Source organism: Pagrus major, chromosome 1, assembly GCF_040436345.1.
Source record: "Pagrus major chromosome 1, Pma_NU_1.0".
Lineage (NCBI taxonomy): Eukaryota > Metazoa > Chordata > Actinopteri > Spariformes > Sparidae > Pagrus > Pagrus major.
The window spans coordinates 38203618-38220867 of NC_133215.1; positions in this window are offsets into that span (position 1 = coordinate 38203618).

Here is a 17250-nt window from a genome sequence, read left to right on the forward strand (position 1 = left end):
GATCTGACTTTGCAAATATCAGACTCAATTGAGAGCATGCCCTACCTTCTCCGCCTGCTGCAAAAATTCAGTAGTATATCTGGGTATAAAGTTAATTTATCAAAATCTTTATTATTTCCATTGAATAATCTCGCAAGACAGATCACTTATGAAAATTTGCCTTTTAAAAGTGAAAATGACAAATTTACTTATCTGGGAATAGAAATAGCAGGTTCAATTAAGGCTATTTTTCAATACAATTACAGGTCTATTTTAGACCGTGTCAAAACTGATTTGGATAGATGGTCAAACCTTCCATTCTCCCTGGCAGGACGATTAAATGCAGTGAATATGACTGTAATGCCCAGGTTTCTTTATTTATTTCAAATGATTCCCATTTTTCTCCCAAAGTCTTATTTTGCCCAGCTGGATCACCTTATCTCCTCATTAATATGGAATAAAAAACCTGCACGTATAAAGAAGGCAAGCCTGGAGAGAGTTAAATCTGATGGTGGTCTGGGTTTACCTAATTTCTTATTTTACTTTTGGGCAACTAATATTGTTAAGTTGACATATTGGATCACCATGTTCACGGATAAGGAGGGTCCGGTCCTGGCTGATATGGAACTGAGAGCTTCACTCCCAGTTTCCCCGATTTCAATCTTGACTGCCCCTCTCCCACTAAATATCAAAGCACCTGAATTGAACTCTAATTTGGTGGTCCAAAATTCGATTAAGATCTGGGGCCAGTTCAGAAAACATTTTAATTTGACAAATATATGTAGTTTCTCTCCCATAATGTTTAATCATCTCTTTGCACCATCTCTAATAGATCAGGCATTTGCAGTTTGGCATAAAAGTGGCTTGGTCTACTTTCAAGATCTATTCACCGATGATGGCTTTGCATCATTTAAATTTCTACGTGAAGATCATAACTTACCAAAGTCTCATTTCTTCAGATATTTTCAGGTTTGGAGTTTTGCCTCTAAATACTTCCCAGGTTATCCATCTCTAACGCCTAAAGATTTATTGTATTCAGTCCTTAATGTAAATCCACTTAATAAAGGAGCAATATCAAAAGTATATGCATTAATTCTAAATAGCTCTCCTCATGCGTGGGACAAAATCAAGGCGGCATGGGAGGGAGAAGTTGGAGAAGTTATACCAGAAGACACTTGAAAAAATACCATACAGCGTATACACACATCGTCTCTCACACATCGTATCAAACATGGCTTGATTCAATTTAAGGTTATTCACAAATTGCATTATTCCAATGACAGATTGTCTAAATTATACCCTAATATTGCACCAAACTGCCCTCAATGTCAATATTCTCCTGTTTCTTTGGGACACATGTTTTGGTCATGTCCATCTTTGCATGGTTTTTGGTCTTCAATTTTCCAATCACTCTCAGCGATACCTTGCAAAACACTGCAACCTGATCCTTTGATAGCCATCTTCGGTGTAGTTAGGGATGAGCTAAACTTGTCCCGCCTCTACAAAAATGCAATCGCCTATGCATCGTTGCACGCCTGACGTCTGATATTGCTAAACTGGAAGGGGAAGAACCCTCCTGCCTATGTTCATTGGATTAGAGAGGTGATGTTGGGGTTAGCTTTAGAAAAAATTAGGTATACAGTACACGACTTGGAGGATAAATATGACAAAACCTGGTCACAGTTCATAACTCATATCAGGAGCTTGCCTTTTGCCTGACCCCTAGTCTTTATCTACTATTTTTTCTCTTTGACTGCCATCCTGGTCTTCTCAGTGCCTAGAGTGTGATTGTTGGGACTCTTTTTTTTTCTTTTTTCTCTTTCTTATGCCAGTGGTCCAGAGTGTTGGTGTTAAGAACATAATGGTCAAGACAGATTGGTTTGGGTTTGTGTTGTCGGTCTGTGTCTGTTTTTGTATTTGTGTTTATTTGTTTTCTTCTTTTGGTGTTCTGTTGCCTGTTTGATAGATGTATCTGTGTGGGTGTGTTTGTGGGGATGCCACCTGGATGGGGGCTGGGGGTTCACAGCTTTTGTAAGAAATGCTTAACTAATGATGTCAATGTTTTTGATATTGAAAAATGATAAATAAAGTAAAAAAAACAAACAAAACAAAACAGTAGAGGATTGAGACAGCACTGACAACAGCCTTACCTGTTGGCCAACACTGATCTGTTTTTATAATCAGTCAAGGAACCTCTGGATGTCCTTCCTGTATATAGTTGTTTACGCCAATTGTACTGTATATTGTCTAAACGATAAAAGGTATACTATTTTTGTAGAGTTATTTATTTACATGTGTTCCAAAAAATGGAATAAACAAAAGTCTTGCCTAATTCAGTTGTTATTACTAGTGCATCACATAAAGTGAAAGAACTGTAATGGGATGGTTGTTTTTATGATGGAAGTGTAAAGAAAAGGCTTTTTCAAGACTTTATGCAAACAATTTAGAGATAATACACAACAAGGAGTAAATATAGACGGGTTTCTGTGCAATGTCATCGCACATATGTGCGCGCAGCCAGGGGGCAGAAAGCGGAACATTTCTTATTTGTTTACCAGCGGAGTCAGCGGAGAAAGAAAATGACAAGGAGCTGTTGTGCTGTAAACTGCATGAATCGGCAAAAGGATGGATGGAAACTGTTTAATATCCCGAGGGGATCTCATCCTTTTGCCAAGAGAAGACGAAGATTGTGGCTCCAGGCCATTTAAAGGGCGGATTGGGGTCCTGAACGTCCCAAAGGTGGCGAGAGTCTGTGCAACGCCCACTTCGTGTCTGGTATGTTTGTCTTTTCCAACATGAGCTGGATAATGAGTAAGTTAGGACTGTGTGTGATTTTACCATAGTTAATGAGAATATATTAGTGTGATTCAGTAGGTCATAGGCTAACTAACTGGCCAACAAATTTGTCTGTCTTCTACTTAATGTTTGTAAAGTTTAATGTTGGCTCTCTGTTCTAACGTTAAGTTTAGCTTCTGTACTAACATTAGCTGTATGGCTGGTTTAGGTTTCTTGGTTCAGGCTGAAAATCATACAAGAAAGTGTCTTCAAACAGCTAATGTTACATGTAGGGTACGATTTTCTTTAACTCTGAACTAGTAACTTTAATGCTTGTGCTATTGGTGCTCATTATGGATGAGCTCGTAAAATAGCAAATAGGTTAAAAAAGGTGAAAATAAACAATAAGCAGAGCTAATCTTATTTCTTTCTCTTATCAGGAGCACCGTCCATGGATTGTGATAGTCCAGATTTTGTAACATCCGTTTTTTCACACAGCAGCACCAGAGACACCTCAGGAAAGGTGGCAAGGTCAGTGTCATGTCATGTATTTGTAACGAGATGAAGATAAGGCCCCTGCTACCTGCCCCACAAGTGAGCCTGAAGCAGATACTGTAGATTCTTCTGAAGGTATGCACAAGTCATACTATTAAGTGTGTGTGTTTGTGTTGGTTGGTTGGTGGTCGGGTGAGTAGAGTGACACAAAAACAGACAGATAGTCTGTGTGTTGTGTGCGTGTCTGTGTATGAAAGCTGATGTGTTGCACATGAGTTAATTTATCTCCTTTTTGTGTTGTAGATGAATGTAAGTTTGTTTCCAGAAAAGAGATGCACCAACTCAACCTGCAGTACAACCAGCTCCGTGATGATTATGAAGCTCTGAAAAGAGAACTGTATGCCACACAGGAAGAAAATAAACATCTGAAGGAGCAACTTAAGCAGTCTAAGTTTGATTGATAGGTTTGATTCCATAAAAGACACAAACGCTAAAATATTTTTTTTACTGGTTTACAGTCATTACAAATGGTGGCTGCTGGATATTGTAAAAAGAAGCACACTTGTGCTTAAGGGTGGGTTAAGTTGGGAGAACCACCTCCTTTTGGTTCTAATGAAAGTAAGACTTGGACTCACCAACAGAAACCTTGCCTACAGATTTGGGCTTCCATTCTCAACTGTATCAAAAATATTAAGAGACTGGATACCCATGTTGTCCTCAATAGTGAAACCTTTGATAATGTGGCCGAGTAAGGATGCAGTGAGAGCGAACATGCCAAAGTGTTTTAAACCCAAATTTAGGAATTGTCATTGTATTATAGACTATACTGAGATCTTTATAGAAAGAACATACAATCTTAAAGCAAGGGCTGAAACCTGGTCAAATTATAAGCACCAAAACACAATTAAATATCTAATTGAAATCACACCAGCAGGAGCTATATTGTCTAGTGCAGGGGTATTCAATTAAAAGTCACCGAGGTCCAGTTACTAAAATTTCCTCCAAGTAAAAGGTCCGAACATTTTCATTTAAACACACATTTTCGTATGGTTTCAATAATATTTATTGTCAATGCAGGAAACCTTTAACAGAGTGAACTTGTATAGTAAACTAGCTCTTTTACCATAAATACAAGTAGTCCTGCAGGCAAATAAATGTAAGGCCTTTTTTCATTCAAGAAAACAGAAACCTCAGAATAAAATAAATAAAAGAGCCTAATAACCATTTTTTCTCTTAAATTAAAGAGGTCCCAGCCTAAAGAAACACACTTCAAGTAAAAAAGTAAACATCTTCAGGAAATAATAAATAAAAAGTGGCTCTTTTAGGGACAAAACAAGAGCAAACAGAGCATTGACTACATTTTTCTTAAATCAAAGAGGTCCCAGCCTAAAAAACTGACAGGTCAACATCTTAAGAAAACAATAAATAAGAAATTGCTCTTTTAGGGGAAAAAAATGAGAACAGAGCTTGGACACCACCTTTCTCTTTTGATTATTCTTTTTCTCTTAATGAGAAAAATGGGCATGTGACTGCCCTGCCAGTGATTTAAATCTGGGTTGGAATGGAGTCAGGGCCATCCTCATGCAGACATGTAAGTGGCTATTGGTCAGCCTAGAACGGTACTTGTTTTTGATGATGTTCATGGTGGAAAAGGCTGACTCACAGCTGTAAGTAGACCCAAACATGGTCAAGGTGTGCAGTGCTACTTTACTGAGACCGGGGAACACACTCTCAGACACAGTCTGAAGCCAGAAGGTAGCAGGGTCAGTTGCCTCAAAATGCTCTTTTAAAGCAACAGCATTTAAGCACTCCTTCACAACTGTCCCATCACTGAATGTTTTTTTGTGTTGCCCCAAAATCCACGATACCTTTAGTGAACATTCGTTTGCACGTTGCTGGGCTGTAAATGTATGCGTGATGAGTCGGGTAGACCTGTCATACTGGGCTTGCAGTTCGGTTATTTTGCGTGCCCTCTGTTCGGACTTCAGGGGAAAACTTTGCTCAAAGGAGTTGTGCTTTGTTTCGTAGTGCCGCTTCACGTTGCCGCTTTTAATTAATGCGACGTTTTCGGAGCATATGAGGCACACTGGTTTTGAACTGCCTGCCGGAAGAATGAACATAAACTTCTCCGTCCATTCATCTTTAAAACAACGGTTTTCCGCATCGACTTTCCTTCTTTTGGAGCAAGCCATGTCTTTTCCTCACTGCTTTGGTGCGCCGGCGACGCAGGGTAAACAAAGGATTTGATTGGCTCAACTGAGTGACGCTATTGCCGTATTAACTCGAGTAGCAGCGCCCGCCGACTATAGTTGCGACCGTCAAAAAAAATGCTCCATGAAAATCGACTATTCTCGTAAATTTATCAGAGATTGGTCACGGCTCACGGGTCCGGACAGAACCATCACTCGGTCCGGGTCCGGACCGAGGTCCGCCATTTGGTGATGCCTGGTCTAGTGGGTGGGGAGGTCGTGCCTCTGACAAGGTAATAACTTTAGATTCTGGCTTTTTGGGTAAACTTGAGCATGGTGACGAAATCCTTGCAGATAGAGGTTTCCTTGTTAGAGAGGATTTGGCCAGTGTAGGAGCAACATTAAGAATCCCAAGTTTCATGAAGGGGAAATCTCAGTTGCCAGGTTCTTGTGTTGACACTTCAGGTCAGTTGTCAAGAGTCCGCATACATGTTGAACGAGTTATAGGTCAGCTTAAAACCTTTCAGATACTGAACACTATCATACCCATCAGCCAAGTCAATATGCTAGATGACATTTTAACCATATGTGCTGGTCTTACGAACCTTAGGGGGGCTGTGGTGGCCCAGCGATAACTGTGTTTAGAGTCAAGGAGATGTACATTACTTTCCATGATTGTGTCAGGCTTTTAAGGGCTAATGAGGGCAATGATCACTCACTACTTGCTCTCTCTGTCTCTCTCTCTTCACTTTCTTATGAATAACTAAATTTGATCAGACAGGATCATTCAGAGTACAAAAAGGTTGAGAACCACGCACACAGAGCTACTTTATTTATTTATGATAATGGCCATTTTAGGACCAAGGTTAAGGGACCATTTAGGAGAAACTGCTTTTAAAGCTGACACAGTAAATATTAACATGCACTGACAATGTTGTAAATGCAATATATTGAATGCAATGTAATGCAATGAAAATTAAATGTACATCTCAACAATGACAAGTGTAAATAATTAATACTATATGATCTCATCTAACATTTATACCTGGAAATGTTTTTGTTTTTTTTCTAGCTTTCAGCTAAGTTTTGAGTATTATCATTGTCTGCAGAACTCAAACTGCACTTCTTTCTGGTGATTTTATGTAAATGTACATTAAGAAAAAAATAAATGAACACTTAAAGAGTCAGATGTTGTGTTAACAGTAATGAAGTCAGTTAGATTTTGTCAGGTGTACCTATTCATCTTTGCTCATTACATCAGTTTTTCCTCACGTGCTGTTGTCCAGCATCCAGTATTTACCATCGTTGAATGTATCTATTTGCATCCACATTTCCATTTTTTGGAGTATCTGGTAATGTTCACACATGCATAGTGAAAGTGTTGGCAGCAGTCTGTGCACTTGATCATTTTGCCAAAGCTTGGCGTTTTGCAGTACAGACATTTGATCTCTTCGGGGTCTTTGCAGCGGCAGACAAGTTCTGGGAGGAGGTGGTCCATGAAGAAAGATTCAGCCTTGGGAAGAGTGTCTTGTAGAAAGGGCTCATCTCTCCGTAGCTGGCAAATGATGCTGCTTGTCTTTGTCCACACCATGAAATCACATATGTCCATTTGACAAACATACATTTGTAACTGAATCTGTGAGTAATATGGGTGGGTGGGTCGCAGATCATAGTTTCCATCAAGGCAATAGGATGCATCAGACTCTGACCCCTCTAGTCCCTCCATGTATTTCTATAGACACTTTATCTCTAGCAGGCCTGTTCCACAGCAGTCACAGGAGAATACCCCATCAGGAGAAGCAGCCAGGTATGGCTCATCTGCTCTCACTGTTAGACCCACTGGTTTTACATTAAAGTTAATGGGTATTTTCTTCATTTCTGTTTCATAATTTTTACGTGCAGTATCTTCCATTTGCCTTCCCCACATGACAGCTGGAACAGTCAGATCTGTGGCTGCATATTGCATGATCTGTTTCACAACACTTTCAACTGAGGTGTCTTTACACTTAACAACCCTGTGAAAGGTACTGCCTGTTACCCGTCCCACTCTGTTGAGCTGAATCTCAGGAAGGGGTCTCAACTACACTTCCCAGAGTGCACCAGCAGCAGCAATCTGGCTGCTGGTTACTTGAATCAGTCATTGTCACTGATTTGGAGCACCTGTGATGACATGGAGGATCTCAGTCATTCAGACAAACAAACTTCAGAGAGAAGAAGCGCCAAGATCACTCAAAGGTTCAGTCCAAAGACGCCAATGGTCGGTGAAATGTTTTATTTACTTTCATGATGTTTGAAATGCTGCTTAATATGTTCAAGTTTATTTGACTGCATGTAGATTGGTTAAGGAACACATTGCAGCAGTGACTTCACTGATTTTGTGTTAAATGAGTTTGTGCTAAAATAATATATCATTTTGAGTTTGGAAAATTATAAGTATAAGATACAAAAGGATAATACAAAGTTAAAAATGTTAAAATTCTGTTAAATGTTAAAACTTCATTTAAAATGCTTAATTAAATGTTTGAATTCATTTAAAATTCATTTAAAATGTTTAATTAAAATGTTTAATTAAAATGTTAACTTTTGTTTCTCTGTCTTTTAAAGGTTTACAACCTAATTTACTGAAAAGACCAATCAACTGACAAAGCCAAAAGGAAAATAAAAGATTGAGTCAGAAATTTGAGTTGTCCCTGTGTCCTTTGGAAATTGAACTAAAGGAGGACTTGACACACTCTGTGGAGTCCCCATGTTGTGCACTTAGCCTGTTCTTTAGTTACATCCTGTAGGTGCTCCAGTCTGTCAATTGTGCATTGCCCTCTCATTTTTCCATAGCTCTTTTTGCACTTCTCCTGAAGGTCAGCTGACGACAGGTCCCTAGCTGATGGGTCATACATAGCTGTTAGGGGCTCAGGTAGTTCTGATCCAGATTCGCTGTGTCTGAGTCTGCAGCTGTGTTGATTGATGTGAACAAAGCAGCGTCTGGACGTGTTTTTGAGTGCCTGAAGATCTTCCGTTCTAATTGTTGAGTGAAGGAGGAAATGTATAGATGTAAGGATTTTCACATGAGAGGGAGTAATTTTAAAATAACATTTAGGCTATGATTTTATTAAAATGCTTAATATGTAAATATTGCGTTTAATTTATCCCTGCAGAAAAAAATGTGAAATTATTGGTGTATTATTACATAAATTCAGTGTGCGAAATACCCGTCAATACTCGGGGCGTCCCCATCTTCCGATTGTTGCCCCCAACAAAAATAAATAAATAAAAGAAGCCCGTAGTTCTGTTCATAGAGATGTTGACAGGTGAGGCGCGAGAACTGGTGACCAGCCGTGGTCACAGGGAGTTATTAGGCAGCCCAATAACTCCTTGTGACCACAGCAACCACGCTGTGGGCCTATTTCTTCCTCACTAGTTTTTATTTTTCATATGCGGATCGAGAGTGAGCGAGTGAGCATGCGAGAGAGAAAGAGGTGCGCACCAGATTTCACAGTTGCCGACCGACACCGGCAAAACTGAAACGAGACAGTTGAAGAGAGGAAGAACACAGAATATACAGAGGTTTATGCCTTTATATGTCCATGAGACGTCACGACGTGAACGAGGGAGGGTCGGATGCTGGCTCAGGTTTAATGAAACTGTCACTGTCAGCTGCACATCTGTCAGCAGCTGCTCCAATCACACACGTCACGAACTTTATTTTGAAGGGACAGATAGATGTTGATTTTGTTAACAGTGACTTTGTTGCCCATAAACATTACCATACGTCATATCTGTCTGCTCCTGTGCAATCGCCTTTTATTTTTTGACAAAATTTGAGACCCCCCTCAAATTTTGCTTTTGAGGGGGTGTCTTAGGGGGTCAGGGGGTCTCATGGGTTAATTTACGCGCACACTGCGTAAATTATACTAATAATATAATAACCTACATATCACTCTCCTGATGCATCAGTCCACTGCGGACGGTTGTGCGTAATAGTTCAGAGTATCAGCGCGTTACTTCACTCTCATAGGCTACCTGGTATATTTTGGGGTGTTGGTGTGTGATGGACTTGAGGCAGCTCTGTCAGGTGTCGCTTTGGTTGGCTGAAGTTGATGTTTTTCAACTTTTGTGGCTCAACCTTTTTTCGGGATATGTCCTTCCAACGATTTGGTTGGGAAGTGCAGGCGACCTCCTCCTTGGTGCGTCTGCGCCCTGACAGTTCAACTTGGCACATGATGGCTGCAGCATGACTGCAACAAGAAGCGAGACTGGTGCAATGGATAGATCTATTAGTAAAAGTAAGTGAAATCATAAGCTCACAATATCTGCTGTGTGAGACTTGCCCTGCAAGTGCGGTTAGGATGTACCCTAGATCCCTGTGCATGTACACCCAGGCATCATAAGGTTTTGCCTTTACTCCCTGTCTCTGGCTGGGCAGGACACCTGCCCTCAAAGCGCAAAACCCTGAACTCGGGTCATAAAATTTTAAGTTTTGCACATGACCACAAAGTACATAATTATACGCGTCTAAAGATTTGTATGCATGCAAACTGTCCTTAGTGTACACACTAGGCCTCTCAATTAGATAATTGTATATGTCGGGCCATATAATAGCTGGCCATTTGGACATCTGAAATCCATTCCTCACTCGGAATATTATGAGTCTGGTAATTTCTCACCAGTACTGAGGACCAGTTTGTTCAGGTAATCGGTGCAGTCTGAGCTGCTGAGGCTGTTGATATAATTGGTCTGAGCCATCTCTGTCAAGACCTAGCTAACGAGCTGTCAGACCTGTAGTGTAAAGTATATTTACAGTGACATTGGCGGGTTTTTTTCCCTTCTAAATGTTGGCAGGCCGTAAAGTAGCCTCATCATAAACATTTTTACTTTGACTTTGTTAGTGTTCACTAACATTACCACCCTGCTCCCGATATTGTAGACATCCAAAACAACCGTCACAACCTGGTAAATTGAGTGAAATTCATGGACATTTCAGCAAGTGTTTTTCTGATGCAATGAAAGAAAGCGATTTTTCAATGAAATGACATTTTATTGCAATTGTGTCAGGGAGAACTAAACAATACGGCATCTACATTGATATCAGTTCACTCCGAAGCAGTCTTTTGCCCCCTGGTTGTCCGCGCACCTAGTATTGTTTGTACACAAGAAACCCGTCTATAGAACGACAAATAAATGGGTGTCAGGCAGAGTTCCAGCACTTAATGTGATTGCTCCAAACATAGTCCTTGAATTCTGGCCTGTAAAGCAATGGATGAGCAATGTTACGGCCTCCATTCATAAAAGTCAAAACTAAGGCTCAAAAGGGGTTTGAGGACAACATATTAAGGACACCAGACACAAGGTTTATAGTTAACTCACAGGTTTTTATTAAGTTGTTCAAATTATTCCCAAAAGAAACCCAGGAATAACAAAACAAAAAGGGGGCTGAAGATCCCGGCCAAAAGATGGGAAGATGCTGGACCAACCAAGCAGTGGGCCGTCGTTCCCCCTAAATGGAAAACTAATCCTAAAACAAAAAGAGATAAATAACTGAACCACCGGTAACCTCCAGCCCAAACTAACAGTAAACTATAAAAACAAAACCCCAGCACCTAAACGTGCATGAGGGTGAGAAACCAACCTGTTTGAGAAGAGGAGAAAACACTCCTCACAAGTGTGCTGCTGCTCATGTGTGTGATCTCCAGCTCACTTGTCCCTGCACTCTCTACCCTCTTATCACCTCCCCCACTCAAGCCAATCACTGATAACACTCAGGTTTGCTCAGGTAGAGAGGAAGGAGGGTGGAATGAGAATCAGGCAACACACACACAGAACAGAGCTCGACTGTCCTCAGCATACTGTAAACATATACACTTTCAATGGTCAATACTTTAGACATTCCTGGACAAAACTGTACAGATGTCCCAGTTTATATAACATGTTTTTTGAAGTACCAGCCCCTCTTAACATTTTTCTACTTACTGTATTTATTGTTAGGCACCAAAACACAAATGGTGTAAAACTGCTTGGCAAAAAATGTGATTCTGATTAGGGCACTTGTGTGTCCAAGTTACATGCCTGGTCAATATACTGTACAAACACAAATAGTGGTAGGTGGTGTTTATCAGGAAAAAAAAAAAAAAAAAAAAAGGACCAGTAATGTTCTACTTTAGATGCTGACCTGCTCATGTGCAATCCTTTGAGCTGGAAGACGTATGAACGTCTGCTCCTTGACCTGTCGCTCTCCATGTCCACGGCCTTTGCCTCCGCTTCCTTGGACACTGCTGGTTGCCCTCCCGTCGCCCTCTGACAGGATGATGTGCTTCACTCTGGCGTGACTGCATCATCAGTCAACTATGCTGTCATCGTGGAAGCTCTAACATGCAAAACATCATATCATTGTAGGAGCCATATATTTGCATTAGATTTGTTTTCTTGTTTATTTTCACTTCTTTTGGTGTGTTGACATGATGTGGGAGGGACCCCTTAATTAAACTATATAATTTAACCTGTCACCTGGATATCGGTGTTGGAGAGAGGGGGTGACCTGTGAGTGCACATTTTGCTCACAGTCTTTACCAGTTTTCGTTCCATGAGGAATTCAATAAAACCTTTAAAACAGAACAACTTGGAGTTGACATCAATCATTGGACGGTGCACTCAGGCCTATCTAAAGCCACTCCCCCCAAACCATGAACGCGCCCTGTCTGACAACTGCCTATGCCCTAACTGCTTATACAAATATTACTAAAAACAACCAGAAATAGCCCGTGTTACATCAGAATTGTGCTATTTACAGTCATTTCATATTTACCAATTCTACTTTTTGGGGGGTTAGCAAAATGTATGACTAATGAGTAATTTACATAGTTTAACGTTCTCATTTTTTTCCTATGCATTTTGACAGTAGTGTGTACAAGCTCTACTTGCTGGACTTTGTTGTACACCTTTGAGTACTTGGCCTAAAAGAAAGGAGTTCCATCATCTCTGCAAAAACTATAATTACAGAAAACTGGATAAGGATGGAGAACTAAATGTGTTTACAGGACATAAAGTTACATCTAAATGTGTTTATGGGGCATGAAATGTTATTGATTCTGTTAAAGACAACACAGGAATGTTGGAGTTAGGGGGGTGATTGGAAGCTTATGTGATGGGTGGCAAGCGATTATCTATGGGGATTGTCAGGTGCATTCTGTGTTTCCCAAATTCTACTATGGTCAGCTGACAGTCAGATCATGAATTGAAATGCAGAGTCTATTTTCTTTTAAAAAATGTCTTAATATGCAATAGTAAGCTATCACGTGACTGTTAGAACCAGTACTTGAAGTATTTTCCTGGTGCAGCTAAAGAAATGATGCCATTCCTTTTCATATTGTATCTCTGCTAAAGAGCACATTCATGCACATAAAACAAACCAACTTGATATGAAAGAAGCACACATGCATATATGAAATGTATCCATCAAAGACAAATATTACATGAATAACAGTGGTCAGATCCATGTTGCTATCAGCATCAAGTTACACTCACCTGTCAGAGGGGGACTGCAAAATAATGGAAACATCAGGGCATGGTTCTGCTGTGAACTGATGCTTCCCTCTCATAACTATAGGACACAGAAATAGGCAACATCAGCACATTTGTAAAACATCCAGTTCAAAGGCTATATAAATGAACGTCATAAATACCATCTAACAACATCGGCTCACAAATACAATTCAAACTATATTCACAGATATAATCTTCCCAGGACCTCCAAACAGTGGACTTGGCCTTTCACACGTGTAGCACACAAGTGTGACGGGGTGAAACCCCAGTTTGAAATCTTAGAGTTCTACTGAGGAGCATGGTCAATCAACACGCCAGTCAACATAAAGTAAACAGAAATACAATTTAGTAGTTAAAAACCAGTGAATAAAAATATGTTAAAAAGAGTCCTAAAAACAACAGTCCAAAGATCAGTGGAGGCTGCCTCTCTTCTGGTCCATGGAGCAGGTGACAGCGGGGCCAGGGGAGGATGGACGAATGCCTAGATAAGGAGGCCTATGTTAGCAGGCACAGAAATCCACAAGTTTACAAGCTGACTCCTGCCTCTTATGCCTAGCCAGTCCCAAGGCACAGCCTGAATATGTCCCCCAGACGCAGATGGTCAATTCCAAAATAATATACTACAAAAACAAAAAAAATAAACCACACATGTAATAAGCCAAAATTAACTAAAGAAACACACAAACAGAATTTGACTGAGGCGTAGGAACTGGCATCTACACGTGTCAAATGTTTGAGAGAGGTACTTAGCTGGACGGGAAGGTGAAGCGTACTCAGTGCCGGATTGGGAATACGGGCAAACCGGGCATTGTCCCGGTGGCCTGCGAGGCTTTCTGGCCTACTGGCCTGCGTTATTTTTATTTATTTTATTTATTTTACGACGTGAAATATAATAACAATTTAACATACCGTTGTAGGCGAATGACGGTATATAAGCCCTCCTATTGGTGCATAAACTGGTAGCTCGGCCCATTGTTCATGACTGATGTAGCTGCTGGACCAATGAGCTGAGGGCAGGGTCTGCCCGGCAGGTCCCCTCCCTCTCGGGCTACAAGGTGCCTGTAAAAACAGCTAAGACCGAGCGTGATAAAAAGTAGTTTATAGTAGCTTATCTGACCATGGATGGCAAAAAGAGAAAGGGTGGCGCTGAAAGAGCTAGGGACCAAAAGAGAATGGCCCTCCAGGTGGATGCTGCAAAATGTAGAAAAATATTCGATATGTTTGCATCTTCTGGACGCGGAGATTCAACATCTGCGGCAGCTTCAAGTGGCGGAGAAGGTCAACAGGTGGACCCGGGGAGCACTACGGCCATGATCACTGTGAGTATAATTGATAAACTGCAACCTAACTGGTTCATAAATCAGATATCTGTGTAAGACAGAGATGGACATCTGTCACACCTGTCTCTGTCATCACTCAGATATGTATTATAATTGGATATTAATTTCATTGGTGCTAACTCTGCCAGTCATGTAACCTAGCCATTAAGCAATGCAACCTGGGCAAATGGTGTGCATGCTAGCTAGCAGGCAGGTTGTTTCATCATGGCTAGTTGGACTGGCAGTTTGATGGATTTATTTCGCCTCTGACCTGAAATTAAGTTCTCTCGCACATCTGTCATTAAGAGGGGGTGAAGTGTCGTCTACCGGGGTCACTCATACATCTGTCATTAAGATGGCAGAGGTGGGGGTGTTGGAATATTTGTACTTATGGGTGTGAAGTACTGTGTACTCATATCATTACTACTGTCTATAGTGAACATACCTACCATAGTACTATACTGTAAATACCCTAGTGTACTCATATCATTACTACTGTCTATACTGTACATACCTACCATAGTACTATACTGTAAATACCCTAGTGTACTCATATCATTACTACTGTCTATACTGTACATACCTACCATAGTACTATACTGTAAATACCCTAGTGCACTCATATCATTACTACTGTCTATACTGTACATACCTACCATAGTACTATACTGTAAATACCCCAGTGTACTCATATCATTACTACTGTCTATACTGTACATACCTACCATAGTACTATACTGTAAATACCCTAGTGTACTCATATCATTACTACTGTCTATACTGTACATACCTACCATAGTACTATACTGTAAATACCCCAGTGTACTCATATCATTACTACTGTCTATAGTGAACATACCTACCATAGTACTATACTGTAAATACCCTAGTGTACTCATATCATTACTACTGTCTATAGTGAACATACCTACCATAGTACTATACTGTAAATACCCTAGTGTACTCATATCATTACTACTGTCTATACTGTACATACCTACCATAGTACTATACTGTAAATACCCTAGTGTACTCATATCATTACTACTGTCTATACTGTACATACCTACCATAGTACTATACTGTAAATACCCTAGTGTACTCATATCACATGTCAGTCCTATGGATGTGTTTTCAAATATTTTAATCAAGGAACTTTGGGGTGTGTTGGTCCATCAGGTTGATTCAACATCCGCAGAGAAGTGTGCAAGTGAGAAGAGGGAAAAGTTGAGAGAACCAGAAGAGCAGGAGAAAGAGTTGGTAGAAAAAGTCATAGAGACAGGGACGGAAGAGCAGGAGAGAGAGACTGAACAATATACAGAAGGTCAGCAGAGAGAGACAGAAGAGCCAGAGAGAGAGACAGAAGAGCCAGAGAGAGAGACAGAAGAGCCAGAGAGAGACACAGAAGAGCCAGAGGTAGAGCGTCAAGGCATCGACTACTTTGCTCGCCCAGGGCCTGCCTTTTTACAGGCATTCTTAGATCAGCACCCACAGCAGAACACTACCAATGCAGTGGTAAAGAAGGTGTTTACCCGTAAGGATGGGACGAGCAGGAAGTGGATCACATACTGCAAAGAGCGTCATTCTCTGTTCTGTTTTGTGTGTCTGGCATTTGCAAAGATGAGTGATACTAGTCCATTTATTACTGGCATGACAGATTGGCGACACATTCATGTTCGCATACAGGAGCACGAGAAGAGCACTACACACCAGACCTGTGCTGAAGCATTCTTTTTGAGATGCTCAAAAGGAGACATCAGCACCTTGTTCGCTGGCAGCCAAATATCGGCACATAGGGAACAGGTGAAAAAGAGACGGCAAGTTTTGGAGAGAGTTGTGGATATCGTGAAGTTGATGGGGAAGAGAGGGCTGAGCTACAGGCATGGAAGGAATGAAGCCGCATACACCCTAGACGACCTCAACATAGACCATGGCAATTTCCTTGAGCTAGTTCTATTGCTCGGAAAATATGACCTCTGCCTAAGAGAGCATTTGAACTACTGCATTGAGAGGAGCAAGGCCTTAAAACAGTCCAGTGGAAGAGGCAGAGGCTCCCTTATCACACTACTCTCCAAAACGACAGTAGACTCTGTGGTTGAGGCAATTGGGCACTTTATCCAACTACGCATCGCCAGTGATGTCCAGGAAGCAGGGATGTTTTCTATTCAGCTCGACACAACACAAGACATTACAGGCCATGATCAGTGTTCAATTATATTAAGATATGTCAATGAGGCTGTGCAGGAGAGGCTGGTGGCACTAGTGAGGTGTGAAGCGTCCACAGGGCAGTCCTTTGTTGATTTGATCTCAGCAGTTTTTCAGCGCCTGAAGCTGGATAAGGAGATGTGCATTGGCAATGCAACTGATGGGGCATAAAATATGCAGGGGCAGTACAAAGGCTTTTCAACACTGATGACCGCTCAGTCTCCAACACATGTACATGTGTGGTGCTATGCACATGTCTTGAATCTTGTCCTAGCCGAAACAACTCAGGCAGTCATTGAAAGTGGTTCTCTTTTCGGCCTAATTAATGACATCGCTGTCTTCATTAGGGAATCATACCAGAGGGTTACTCTTTGGCAGAAAACCCAGCAGGAAGAAAACAGACACAGGCGCCTGAGCCCAATTGGGGAGACACGGTGGTGGGCGAAGCATGACGCACTACAAAAAATCTTCGGGCATTTTGGGAAGCCAGAGGATGGGCTCTTCATCGATGCTGTCCTCACTTTGGAAGCCATTGAGAAAAAAGAAAAGGAAAAGTCAGCTGTTCGTGCCAGAGCACGAGGCTTTAAGGAGAGTCTCTTAAAGCACGAGACCATCTTAACGGCACAGATTTTCCTTAGAGTATTTGAGCAGACAACTCCTCTGTCCAAGTATCTACAATCTCCGGGAATGGACATCCTCTCTGCTCATCGTATGGTGACCGCAACACAAGAGGGCCTCAAAGGCATCGCACGAGA